Source organism: Microtus pennsylvanicus, chromosome 1 (assembly GCF_037038515.1).
Source record: "Microtus pennsylvanicus isolate mMicPen1 chromosome 1, mMicPen1.hap1, whole genome shotgun sequence".
Taxonomy (NCBI): Eukaryota; Metazoa; Chordata; class Mammalia; order Rodentia; family Cricetidae; genus Microtus; species Microtus pennsylvanicus.
The window spans coordinates 131938127-131950758 of NC_134579.1; the positions used below are offsets into that span (position 1 = coordinate 131938127).

A 12632-nucleotide genomic window follows, 5' to 3' on the forward strand; every position below is an offset into this window, starting at 1 on the left:
CCATTTTTGTGTCTCACCTTTCAGTTTTGCAAGACTTCTCACGGGACCGCTTCTCTGTCAGCGAAAGAGAGTCTGGAAAGACTTTTAGCTGAAGACGTTGTCGTGTTGCCTGCTAGCTCCTCCCTCTTGAGGAGGTCGCGAGATAGCTGTCCACGAAGTTCTCCCACAGGGGTGGCGATCCTCCGCAGTCTTTTGGCTTCTCAACCTTGCAAAGAATGCTGGTTTCTTCTTCCTGCAGCCGCACAGTGGGTACCAGCGCTCTGCTTACTAAGGACAGTTTGGTGAGACCAAGTGAGTCCCCAAAGTGGCCCTTGTGGCATCAGATCCGACCAGTCGATCTGCATCTGCAGAACACATCAAAACAAAACAACTACGGGTGGAGGATGGTCCCGAATGTCTCTAGGTCCTTAGTGTGGGGCCTGACCCTAAGGCCTGGGCTGTGATTGCCAAATACCAGGATGCCACAGGCACATGGAACTTCTTTGAGAGCCTTTGCGACCAGAGATTTGGAGGTTGGGGAGAGTTTGAAGTTTAAAGAATGTTCACGGGGGATACACTTAAGTCCAAACAAACCCAGCATGATAGGCCCAGCGAACTTTAGAAAATGCAAGTGTGACCTGATGCTATTCCAACGCGGATACTCTTTCTTTGACAATTGAGGTTACAACCCCATAAATCATTTTAAACCGTCTTAAGGACTGGTCTGGTGAGATGGCTGAGTGGGTAAAGATGCTTTGCTGCTCACCCTGATTCCTCGAGTTCAATCTCTGGGTCTAACGGGGTGAAAGGCGAGAACTGACCCCTGAAAATTGTCTTCTGGTCTGTGAGTCCACACGCATGCTGCAGCTCATGTGTACCCCCACAACAAATAAATTAATAAGTTAAAAAGCGACAAAGTAATTGCGTTAACCCACACATAGCAAAAGCGCATGGGCCTTTGCTTAGACAGGGCAGCATATGAAAACACACAACGCCCAGAAAAGCACGTCAGTGCTGCTGCCGTGGGACTCCTGGGAGGGGATTGCGGGACACCTCTGTAGCTGGGGAAAAGACTGAGATTTAAAAACAAGTTTTTACCTGAGCACTATGGTCAAGTTGACAATACTGAGTTGAATTATTATTGTAAGCTGGGATGAACAAGAAAATTCACTTGTCCCAGAGGCAATTGTCTCTGCTTCCCCACAGGTCTGGTTTATTGTGTGAGTTTATGTTTATTTGTTTGTTTGTTTCGGTCAGTTCCTGCCCTTTGCAACTTCGTTGTTTTGGCTGGTCATTGCCAAGGAAACTGTGGGGGATATGTCCAAACTTGGCAGAGCTAACAGGGGCGTTCAGCTGAATCCAATTAGTGAAGGTTTATTGGAAACTGCACTCAAGCCTTTCTAGGGCTGACTTAGTTCTAGCTCATCTTGGGTCCTGGGGTTTGGGGTGCTGTCTTTTAGATGCTGTTACTCTTTGAATAACCATAACGCTGGTGGTGCTCTTTGGGAGGTTGCAGAGACTTTGGGAGGTGAGGCCCAACAGATGGGTGGGGGTTGGTTGAGGGGATGGTGTCAGTTCCTCAGAAGTGATCTCATCCTTATCTCTCCCTCTCTCTCCTCCTCCCCTCTCCCTGCCAACCATGGACTGAAATGGCTGAAACTGTGTCCCTAATCCTCTTTTTAAGTAATTACAGGTGTTTTTCTACAGTAGTGGAAAGCTAGCTAATTCAGGGGACCAGGCGGAAATACTAGCTGGCTTGGGAGTCTGGGTTAGGAGGGGCTCTCAGAAGGGGCTCTCAGCTCCGAGGAAAAGCATTTGTGAGCGACAGCTGTGAGTTGGGAGCCATCTGATTGGGTGAGCATCCCCAAGCAGTAAGCAAAGCCAGAAGAGGAACAGGCCTGCTTTAACCAATCTGTTTCTGTCCCTTTAAAACTACCGAGGCCTCCCCTGCCTCAGGGTCTCTGCATTTAGTGTGGTGGTAGTGGGGGTAGGTGGGTGGGAAGCTGTTTCCAGGGTCCTCCGTGGGAAAAGTCCACGTCATCAATGAGACTTTAGGTAGTGTGTCATCTCCCCACCCCCTCCCTCCCACCTGCCCCACCTCTCTCTTTGTTTTTGTTTTTTGATTTTTCAAGACAGGGTTTCTCTGTGTATCTCTGGCTGTTCCGGAACTTGCTCTGTAGACCAGGCTGGCCTCGAACTCACAGAGGTCTGATGGCCTCTGCCTCCTGAGTGCTGGGATTAAAGGCGTGTGCTGGTGCCAGTGAGTCATCTCTAAGGGAGAGCACCTGGCACCATCCTTGGCCCAGCCTCTCCCAGGCTCCCATTGCTTCTTCCTTTTACAGAATCTCTTCCTATCCATCACCCAAAATAACACAGCACAGCACACCGAGTGGGAACAGCTATTGACAGTCCTTCCGTGAGACCATGTAAAACGACATTTTTTCTTTACACTGAGCTTTATTTTATGTTGTAAATAGTTTTGAAAAGTGCCATTTGTGTCAACATGTAATTGGCAAATCACCATTATTTTTTAAATCGATAGATATTTTTCCTCAGATTTATCTTCTAGGCTTTCACTGTTGAGATTATATATATATAATACACACACACACACATATAATACTGCACACACACAAGATCTAAATGAAATAAACAGTAACTTGGAGCCCCCAGTAATTAAAAAAAAATCTTAAAATTTCTTTTATGTATGTTCCTATTATGTTTGTGCACCATGTGTATGCAGTACCCATGGAGGCCAGAAGATGGCACCAGTTCCCTGGAACTGGAATTAATAAATGGTTGTGAGCTGACCTGTGGGTGGTGAAAACGGAACCCTGATCCCCTCCAAAGGCAGGAGCTGCTCTTAACTACTGAGCCCTATTTCCAGCACCCCCTCAGAAAACGTTAAGACTTGCAATAAAACATTTGAAAATCACTCTTTAGATGTAAAGGCTTAAAAAAATGGGTTTATTGCATTTGTGTGTGTGTGTGTGTGTGTGTGTGTGTGTGTGTGTGTGTGGTGTGTATACACATGCTCACCACTCTGCCAGTGTGTAGCAAATGCCTTTACTTATTGAACCACCTCATAGGGTCTTAAAAGAAGCAGCTAAGTAAAGGTACTGGAGGCATGTGGGGATTGCGGTGAGAACGTTGAATTAGTGTGCCCGTGGACTGATTGTGAGACCAACTGTTCTGATTGGTTGATAATCCTTTTGATATGGTTGAGGGAATTTTCTCGATTAGACCATAGACTTCTGACAAATAAAGTCTCAAGACTTTATAATCATTTCAGTACATCCTCAAGATGACGTCAGGACCAGGATAGGGGAAGCAGTACGACAGCATGATGGTCCAAGAGATCCGGGAGCTGTGGAGGTTGAACATATGGAAACCAGCAGGCACATCTCTCAGCCACCCTTTAAGATCTAGAATTTTAGGTGGTTTTTGTTTGTTTGTTTGTTTGTTGTGTGTGTGTGTGTGTGTGTGTGTGTGTGTGTGTGTGTGTGTGTGGTAAAAGACATATAACATGAAATTTACTATTTTAACCATCTTTTCCCACTCTGTCCTTGCTGGGAATCAAATGCTAGATAAGAAGTCACAGAACCACACCATCCCTGGGCCATTATAGCCCAGGGGCTCCACCACTGACTGAGCCACGCCTCAGCCCCTCACTGGGGGATTCTAGGCAGGGGCTCTGCCCCTGAGTCACACCCCAGCCCCTCACTGGAGGATTCTAGGCAGGGGCTCTACCATTGAGCCACACCCCAGCCCCTCACTGGGGGATTCTAGGCAGGGGCTCTACCACTGAGCCACACCCCAGCCCCTCACTGGGGGATTCTAGGCAGGTGCTCTACCACTGAGCCACACCCCAGCCCCTCACTGGGGGATTCTAAGCAGGTCTAGACACCATGACCATGGTAACACTTTTTAAAAAAAACATTTAATTGGGAGCTTATAGTCTCAGAAAGTTAGACCCCTATCATCAGAGAACATGGAGACATGAAGACATGGTGCTGGAGAAGTAACTGAGAGCTACATCCTGCTCCTCAGACAGCAGGGAGAGAGAGAGTGTGTGTGTGTAAGGGAGACAGACAGAGATAAAGAAAGAAAGGGTGGGCCTCTCACCCTCTACTCTTGGTCGTGCTCTGCTGAAACCTAAGGCCCATGTCAGCGCCTCTGAGGATGGACAGGGTACTTGCTTCTCTCCTTCCCGACCCAGAATTTCTCATTAAGTTCCTTTACACCTATTAACCATGTCTTTCTTCTGCTCTCTCTAGAGTGAGTGGAGTTGACATGTGGAACCCAGGACCTGTTTAACAGCCCCTGCCTGCAGCCCTCTGTCCCTGTATGTACAGGGGCTGAGCCAAGTTCTACAGATGTACTCAAAAGAAGACTGGCTGGGGTGTGACTCAGGGGCAGAGCCCCTGCCTAGAATCCCCCAGTGAGGGGCTGGGGTGTGTCTCAGTGGTACAGCATTTACTGAGTATGTTCCTATAAGGTCCTGGGTTTCATCTATAACCAGTACAGACTACAGGGATAATCTCTCTCTCTCTCTCTCTCTTTCTCTCTCTCTCTCTCTCTCTCTCTCTCTCTCTCTCTCTCTCTCTCTGTGTGTGTGTGTGTGTGTGTGTGTGTGTTTGTGTGTGCCTATAGTCATATTTTGGGGAATACAAATACCTACCAGCAGATATCAACGATTGAAGTCAGTTATGAAATGAAACAGGCTCCAGCTGCAGCTGAGAATCCCAGCTAGGAGTACCGGGGCTCGACTCTTCTTTCTGGGTGTGAGCACTCCTGAGGTTGACCCTTGATTGCCTCCCTGGATGCCACAGATAGCATCTTGTTGCTGCTCACATACCCTGGCCTGCGGAGCTGAGCTCACTTGTGCCCTCTTCTGGACACAGGCTGCCAGGTGCATGTTGAAGCAGGGGCTCCCCCACTCAGGCTGTTGGCACTTTTGTGGAGGTTCAAGGCAGCATAGGCCCTGTTTGGCTGCCTAAGGAAGTGGGAACGCTACAAAGAATTCACAGAGATATTTCCGTCTAGGCTCAGAAACCACCGTTAAGATCAAGCACAGCCTGATAGGATAGCGTGGGGTACAGTGCTGGGGCTTTATGAGTCTACCGGTGTGAGCAAGAAATGCTGGGCAAATGGGAAGAGTTAATTTAAGAAAACCAGGTGATATTAACCCCCAGGGCTGGGCCACAATCCCCAACCCCCCCCCCCCCCCGTCCATCTGTTTGAGACAAAACATTTTCTTACAAACATTTTTAGGTAGGGGCAAGCAGTACTGGAGATAGAATCCTAGGCAGAGGCTCTACCACTGAGCCACATACCCCAGCCCCTCACTGGGGGATTCTAGGCAGGGGATCTACCACTGAGCTATAGCTCAGGTGTTTTGAGACAGGGTCCTACAATGCATCTCAGGGTAGTCTTGAACTCACCCTGTAACTGAGGCTGGTCATGAACTTAAAACTCTCCTGGCTCAGTCTTTCCAGAGCTAAGATTATAAGTCTATGATGTCATATTTAGCAAGTGTAGTTCTACACAGTGAAGCTGTGCTCATTTGAACAGAGGGGAAATACTAGATTTGGGAGGCTTTTTATAAGAATGTTAAATTAAATTATTAGTTCAGAAAAATACTGGTTACGTGTTGAAATGATACTATTTTAATAATATTTTAAGTGTATCATTAAGTCTAATTGATTAATTTTGTAAAGATTTATTAAGTCTAAGCATGTGTGTGAGTGTATGGAAGTGTGTACAAGTGCCCACAGAGGCCAAAAGAGAATGTCAGATCCCCTGGAGCTGGAGATGAAGTGTCTGTGAACCTTCCAATGTGGCTGCTGGGTTCCGACCTCAGGTTCCCACTCTTATCTGGTGGGCCTTCTCTCCAGTCCCAATTCTTTTCATTGTTTTTGTTTGTTTGTTTTGGTATTGGTGTTCAAATGTAGGGTCTCACACATGCTAAGCACATACTGTGCCCCAGGACTACAATAGCCCCGCTTGTGCTTTAAATATTTCCCCAAAGCCTCCCATGGGGTTCCCATGCCACCTATGAGAAAGCCCTGGCTGGAGAAGACATTAAAGGGGCTGAGGTACAGTGTGTCTACCAGGACTGTGCAGGTTGCTGGGCTATTTACGGCTACTATGTTACTCTTCTGTTTCTTGACTGTGAGCTTGGCTGTTCTATGTAGCGAATACGCATTGTGTAAAAAGCAAAAATAATGACAATGCAAACATAGACCACCGTGCAGACCCCTTCGGCAACACGCCAGGAGGCTCGGCAAGGCTCATGCTCAGCCCCTTCAGAACAAGTGGGCTTGGAAGCTGATTTATTTAGTTGCAATTATCATTAGTTGTGTGCGTGTGTGTTTGTCCATGTATAGAGACGTGCATATGACTGTGGACAGCAGTCAGAGGCGTCAGATGCCCTGGAGCTAGCTACGTGACATGGGTGTCAGGGACTGGACTCTGGTCCTCTGCAAGTATAGGAAGTGCTTTTAACTGCTAAGCTACCCGTCCACCTCACCCCACCTGCTTCTTCTCATGTCTTTTTCTTTTCCTTCCTTTCTTCCTTCCTTCCTTCCTTCCTTCCTTCCTTCCTTCCTTCCTTCCTTCCTTCCTTTCTTTTTTCTCTCCTTTCTCTTTTAGTACAGGGTTTCATGTAGTTCAGGCTGGCCTCAAAGCTGTAGTCTATAGCCAAGGCTGGCCTTGAACACCTGATTCTCCTGCCTTCACTTCTAAAGGGCTGGTTTTACAGGTGTGAGTAACCATGCCCAGTCCAGCATCTCATTTTTTTTATAAGCTACCTGTCCCTTGCATACAAAATTCAAGCCACAGCCTAGGCAGGCCTGGACTGACCATCCCATTAAAATCCCATCACCTGGCCCTGTCTGACTCACCTGGGTGTGGACACTCCTGATTCTATCACTCAGGAGGCTGAAACAGTCTGGCTAGTGAGTTCTAGGCTAGCCTGGGCTACAAAGTGAGACTGTGTCACAACCAACAGCGGTGACATGTGACACGGAAGAACGGCAGATCTCTTTAAAGATGAGTTTCTAAAGAAAATAGGAATTTTCCCAGGCAGGAGCGTGATTCCAGGCCCCCAGACCTTAACACAACTGACTCCATTCAGGCCATAGCACTCAGTGTGTAGACAGCACCACCTGCAAAAACCAAAGCCATCAACGTCCATAGTTCTAGAAAAGTCTCTAAATGAACTAATCTTGCATTTTGGCTTTTGTTGCTCTGCTCCTGAGTAACCGTTCTAACAACAAGTGCCAACCCAGGTCGTGGTTTTTGTGTTTAGAAGTTCATCCTGGGAAAGGGTCAGTGTTACACTGGGATCCTAAACACCCAGTGTAGTGGCCAGCCAGCTCATGAAGACTATCTACTGGCTTAACCTAATGTCTGTGTGGTCTTCTCTTGTGGATACCCCACAACACTGTCCAGTAGGTAATCGATACTAACCGTTGAAGCTGTTGTGGCCGGGGCAAACCACACTGTCCTCACTGTGGTCTTTGATGGGTGAGGGGAACTGTAAAGTAAAAAGGTCTGAGCCAACTCTGAGGTTTGAAAACCTACCAAGTCCACCAATCCCTGGGCTTGCCTTGAAATCTCACCACCCTGGAAATTTCCCCTGGAAAGCTCCTCTCCCAAGAAACTCTGTATCAGCCTGTCTCCCGCTCAGTTCCCTGCTGCTTCTCACTTGAGCGGAAGGCCCCACTCTGTGTCTTTCCCGATAAATCTCTTGTGTGAGGTTTTTTTGTATGGTGTGACTTTGTGGTCTTCCTTGACTCCCAACTGTCAGGATGCTGTTCCCTTCAGAGCTGTAACACTGGCATAAGGGAAACCGTAAGGGGCCTCGGAGTTGGCACAGAGCACAGCCAGACACCAAATTCTTGGCACAAGGGAGATTTATCAACCAACCGGGAGGGACAAGCAGGGTGGGGATTGGGGGTGGGGGTGGGGGTGAGGCTGCCTCTGGAACTGACAAGGGCAGCAACAGGTGTATCTGAAGAAGTGGATTTTAAGAAGGAAGGGGAGTCTGTGTGAGGATGAGTTGGTACATTTTGGTTGGACCTGTTAGACAGTGAATCTTGATTGCCGGACCTTGGTGTTTTGATAGGTGGACTTTGGAATTTTAGTCAGACACAATGAAGTGGCCAAATAAGGGGATAGACCTTAGCAGCTAGCTTTAGGAATGTAATCTAACAGTTTAGCAAGAAAGAGGGAAGAAGGGGAAAGAGGCAGGCTTCCAGTGGTGTGTTTGCCATGCTTAGGCCTATATAGAGCCTTTTAGATACTTTTGCTCTCAGAGCCCTAATGCTTATGGGAATTCTCTTTGATTTCACCAGTGTAAGATTCTCACCTGGGCAGGTGCTTGGATGACAGGCGCAGTGATGGCATAAGAGCAGACACAAGACTCCAGAGAGCTTCTGAATTTGGGGTTTTATCTCTCTCTATGTATAAATATATCAGAATCAGTGAGCCTTCTCAGAATCAGGAAAATGAACTGTTAGCCCCCTCCCCCCTTCTGCCTGGGTCCCAAGAGCTCACAATTGTTCTTGGTGGGCTCATTCTCTGCCCATCACGTGAACTTTACAGCTTCATGGCCACCTTGGGCCATACATCACACACAATCGAATTAAACGTTGGCTCTTGCCAACAAAATTAAGATAAACAGGATTACTTCTCTTTGGTGATAAAAAAAATGAAAAAAAAACGTTAAAGAAAAATACAGGGAACTCTCTTCGCTTTGTAAACAGCACAGGATGCTGTCTAAATATGAATTGAATGAATGAATGTTGGAGATGAGTGTGTCCAAGGCCCATTGTCTGGAGTTGAGGTGGGTGGTCTGTAACACATCAAAACTTCCTGTGGGGGAGATGCAACACACATCTATTCAGTCCAGATAGGGAGCTACGAGAGACCAAAGTGTGGATACCACCAAAGTCCAGCTTGGGGAATCAATGGGTTGGTACTGGGGTTACTTACAGAAATATGAGTGAGAGGTTACTTACAGGAACAGAAATGACTCAAAGACAGTTGTATCGCCAAATCCTAGCCAGCACACAAAAGCTGGGAACCTGGAGTACACTGCCCAGCCTGCAGGCAGCTCACAAGGCTGGAGGGTGTCCTTTCCAGATACCTCAGCTGGTCTGAGAATCTTCCAGGCAGTTGGACTGGTTTCTGCTTCTTCAGGGCAGCAGGTGTAATCTCAGAGTCTTCTTTGTAGTTTGATTTGATTACTCTATTACTCTTGGGAAGATGGGGGCCACCTAGAGAATCTGGTCAGCTTCAGGGACTTCCTGAAGTTACCTGAGTTGTTTACCTTTCTGTTTAAGGAGCTTCCCAACAGAATGTGATGTTTCAATCTTGGAGGAAATGGATACACAACAGCGACAATTACTCTCCCTCCAGTTTTTTTTTAAAGGCAGGATCTCTATGTAGTCCTGACTGTCCTGGAACTCATTATGTTGACTAGGCTGGTTTTGAACTCACGGAGATCCATCTGGCTCTGCCTCCAGAACGCTGGGATTAAAGGAGTAAGCCACCATGCCTGGCTTACTCCCTTGTTGTTGTTGGGATTTTTGTTTGTTTATTTTTAATTCACGAAAGATAGAAGGATTCGAGTGAGGAGGAAGGAAGTCCACACTCAGTGGGTGGACTTGGTGACCATGGCCTGCACTCTGTCCCCTCAGGGCCAACGCCAGGGACTTGGCATGAGCTGTCTATGGTAATGTAAATTTGCCTCTCCATTGAGGAATACCTTTCCTTTTTTTTTTTTTTTGGTTGTTATTTTAGATTTAGGAGCTGGAAGGACACCAAGAAGCTTTCTGGCATGATTATTTCAGCTGCTGTGATATTAATGATTCACTAATTGAAAAATAAAATACCCTGGAAGCCCTTTGCTGAGGGAGTGAGTCAATCCAGGGGACAACCGTGCTATTCTAAGACACCCTAAGGAGGCACAACGTCTTTCTGTTTCCGTGGGGTTTGTTTTTTGTTTTGTTTTTTTTTTAAAAAAATATTTATTTATTTATTATGTATACAATAGTCTGTCTGTGTGTGTGCCTGCAGGCCAGAAGAGGGCACCAGACCTCATTACAGATGGTTGTGAGCCACCATGTGGTTGCTGGGAATTGAACTCAGGACCTTTGGAAGAGCAGGCAATGCTCTTACCCTCTGAGCCATCTCTCCAGCCCTCCGTGGGGTTTGTTATTGTTGTGGTTTGTTTGTTTTTGAGGCATTGTTCTGCTATGCAGACCTGACTGTCAGGGAACTTTCTATATAGACCAAGCTGGCCTCAAACTCATAGAGACCGACCTGCTTTCCGCTCACTAGATCCCGGGGTTAAAGGTACACGTGTTCCCCCACGTTCTCTTCCAGTTTCTAAGGATTTGTTTCTTCCCCAAACCACACTGAAAGGCAAGTGGAAATATATGGAAATGTGCCCAATCAAGTACATGCAAATTGAACCAGCTTTTTTTTAAAAATCACATAAGCCACCAGTCTTCTAGTCCCTGTCCTTTCTATCCCATTCCCCCCGCCCCCCGCACTGTGCTTTGTAGATGACCGTGGTCTTTCCAAGTTGAAGGTCTGTGTAACCTGGCAGTGAGGAAGTTTATTAGGGCCATGTTCCCAATGGTGCATATGGTCTGTGGCGGCAATAAAGTGATGTTTGATTAAGGCGTGCACCTCGGATTTTAAACATCTACTGTTCTTGCAGTTACTGAAACACAGCCCCATGCCAGAAAGCCTGTGTGACTCGCCTTGTCGTGATAACTGTTTCAGTGCGTTGTTTGGGCAATGGAGCTTGAAGTTTCTTGTAGTGATGCTGGTATAAGTCACTGAGAAAGCAAGAATGCTTTGAGCTCCGGGGGTGAGAGGAGTGAGAATAGGCCCACTCTCTAAGCGCATCTTGATGATGTGTGTCGTACTGAAAGGTGAGGTTTTTTTTTTTCCCTCAAAGGAAACCTTTAGGAACGGGTTGGGTCCATGAATGCATTGCTGTCTTGCGGGGCAGAAGTTAAAAATTGAGGCTACCGACTTTTGTATGGGAATGTGGAGGGGTACTGCAAAAATATCAAGTCATGGAACTGCTTCCTGTGAGTCCATTTCTGTAAATAATACGTTTATAAGCATTTTCAAAAGCAATCGGGCCAGTCCCAGAAGGACAGATGCCACATGATTCCAGTTAGGTGAGCCACCGACACTGGGATGTGCCAGGGGCTAAGGGGAAGTGAGGGGGGGGATAACTTGTTTAAAAGAAGTTTAAAGAAGATAGGGAAAGTTCTGGAGGTGGATGGTGGTGAGACGTCTCATAATGTGGTCAAATTTCTAAAAATAATTTTTATTATTTCCAATTATGTGTATATGTGTACATGTGGATACATGCCTGTGGATGCGGGTGCTTAAGAAGGCCAGAGACATCAGATCCTGTGGGGCTGGAGTTCCAGACAGTGTGAGCCACTTGACATGGATGCTGGGACCCAAATAAGTGTTCTTAACTACTGAGCCATTTCTCCAGTCCTGTGATTTAAAAAGATGTATTTATTTTTACTTTATAGGTATGAGTGTTTGCACGCATGTATGTATGCATGTGTGTGTATGTGCACCATATGCACACAGTGCCCAAGGAGGCCAGAGGACGGCATCAGATCCTCTGAGCCTGGTCCACGATGACAGCAGACGAACCATCTCTCCAGTACCTATGTATGTTTCAGGTGAAGCATGAAGGTAGACAGAGGGACTGAGTGGTGGACAGAAAGAGGTCTAGAGGGGGAGGCAAACAGAACAAGAGGAGGTGATGGCACAAAAGGAAAAACACACGTGGCATGTTTTCTCATACATACGCATTCTCTCTCTGAAATGTATGTATATATGTACATACATACATATATGTATATATTCATATCTACATACATATACAGGGTTGTTTGAAAGAGAATGGGGATCAGTGAGAGGTGGGGGCAGGAGACAAACACTAGACGGTGGCTATGAGCAGAGTACAGAGGCACACACATATGGAAATGTCATGATGTAATCCATCAATTTGTATACCAACTAAAAAAATTAGAAATCGGGATGAAAACTCATCTAAATAGGAGAGAGGAAAGATTGCTGAAATAACAAAAGAGGATTGCTGAAATTAGCAAAAATAACAGCGTTGCTCTTGGGTGGTCCTTTTGTTTACTTTACAACAAACATATGTCACTTCTATATCCAGCGAGCTCATTCTAGCCAATCTGTGAGCCTTAGAATCAGTGGGTATCCCGTCCCCATTTAAAATTCAAAAACCGGTGTCTTCTCGGTTTGGAACCTGCCTCCCAGATGCTGCCAAGCATTTCTGTCTGGCAAGTGTAACTCAGAAGCAAATGTCTAATCCCCATCCTTTCCCTGATCCCTACTCCTGTAGATTCTAACTTCCCAAGCGACTGGAGGCCATTTCTACCCACGGTGATGCTACTGACCACCAGGGGACGTATGTGCGCATTTGGGGGAGAAGAGAGAGGCTCTGCGGTGGTGATGGAAGCCTTTACTGCAAAACAGGCACCAGCTGGGCACTGGCAAGGACTGGGACACCTCAGCTCCCTGCAGCTGCTTCTCACCTTTGCATTCCCAACTTTTCGGCTCCACCTCTAAAG

The 12632-nt window shown here is 46.7% G+C and overlaps 1 long non-coding RNA gene across 1 annotated transcript; it reads left to right on the top strand.

Annotated features, from left to right (window-relative positions):
* Window positions 1-10825: 10825 nt before the first annotated feature.
* On the top strand, window positions 10826-12632 carry LOC142841163 (uncharacterized). The gene is made up of 3 exons (XR_012909022.1): window positions 10826-10931; window positions 11556-11700; window positions 12404-12632. It is a non-coding gene; the product is annotated as an uncharacterized LOC142841163 (long non-coding RNA).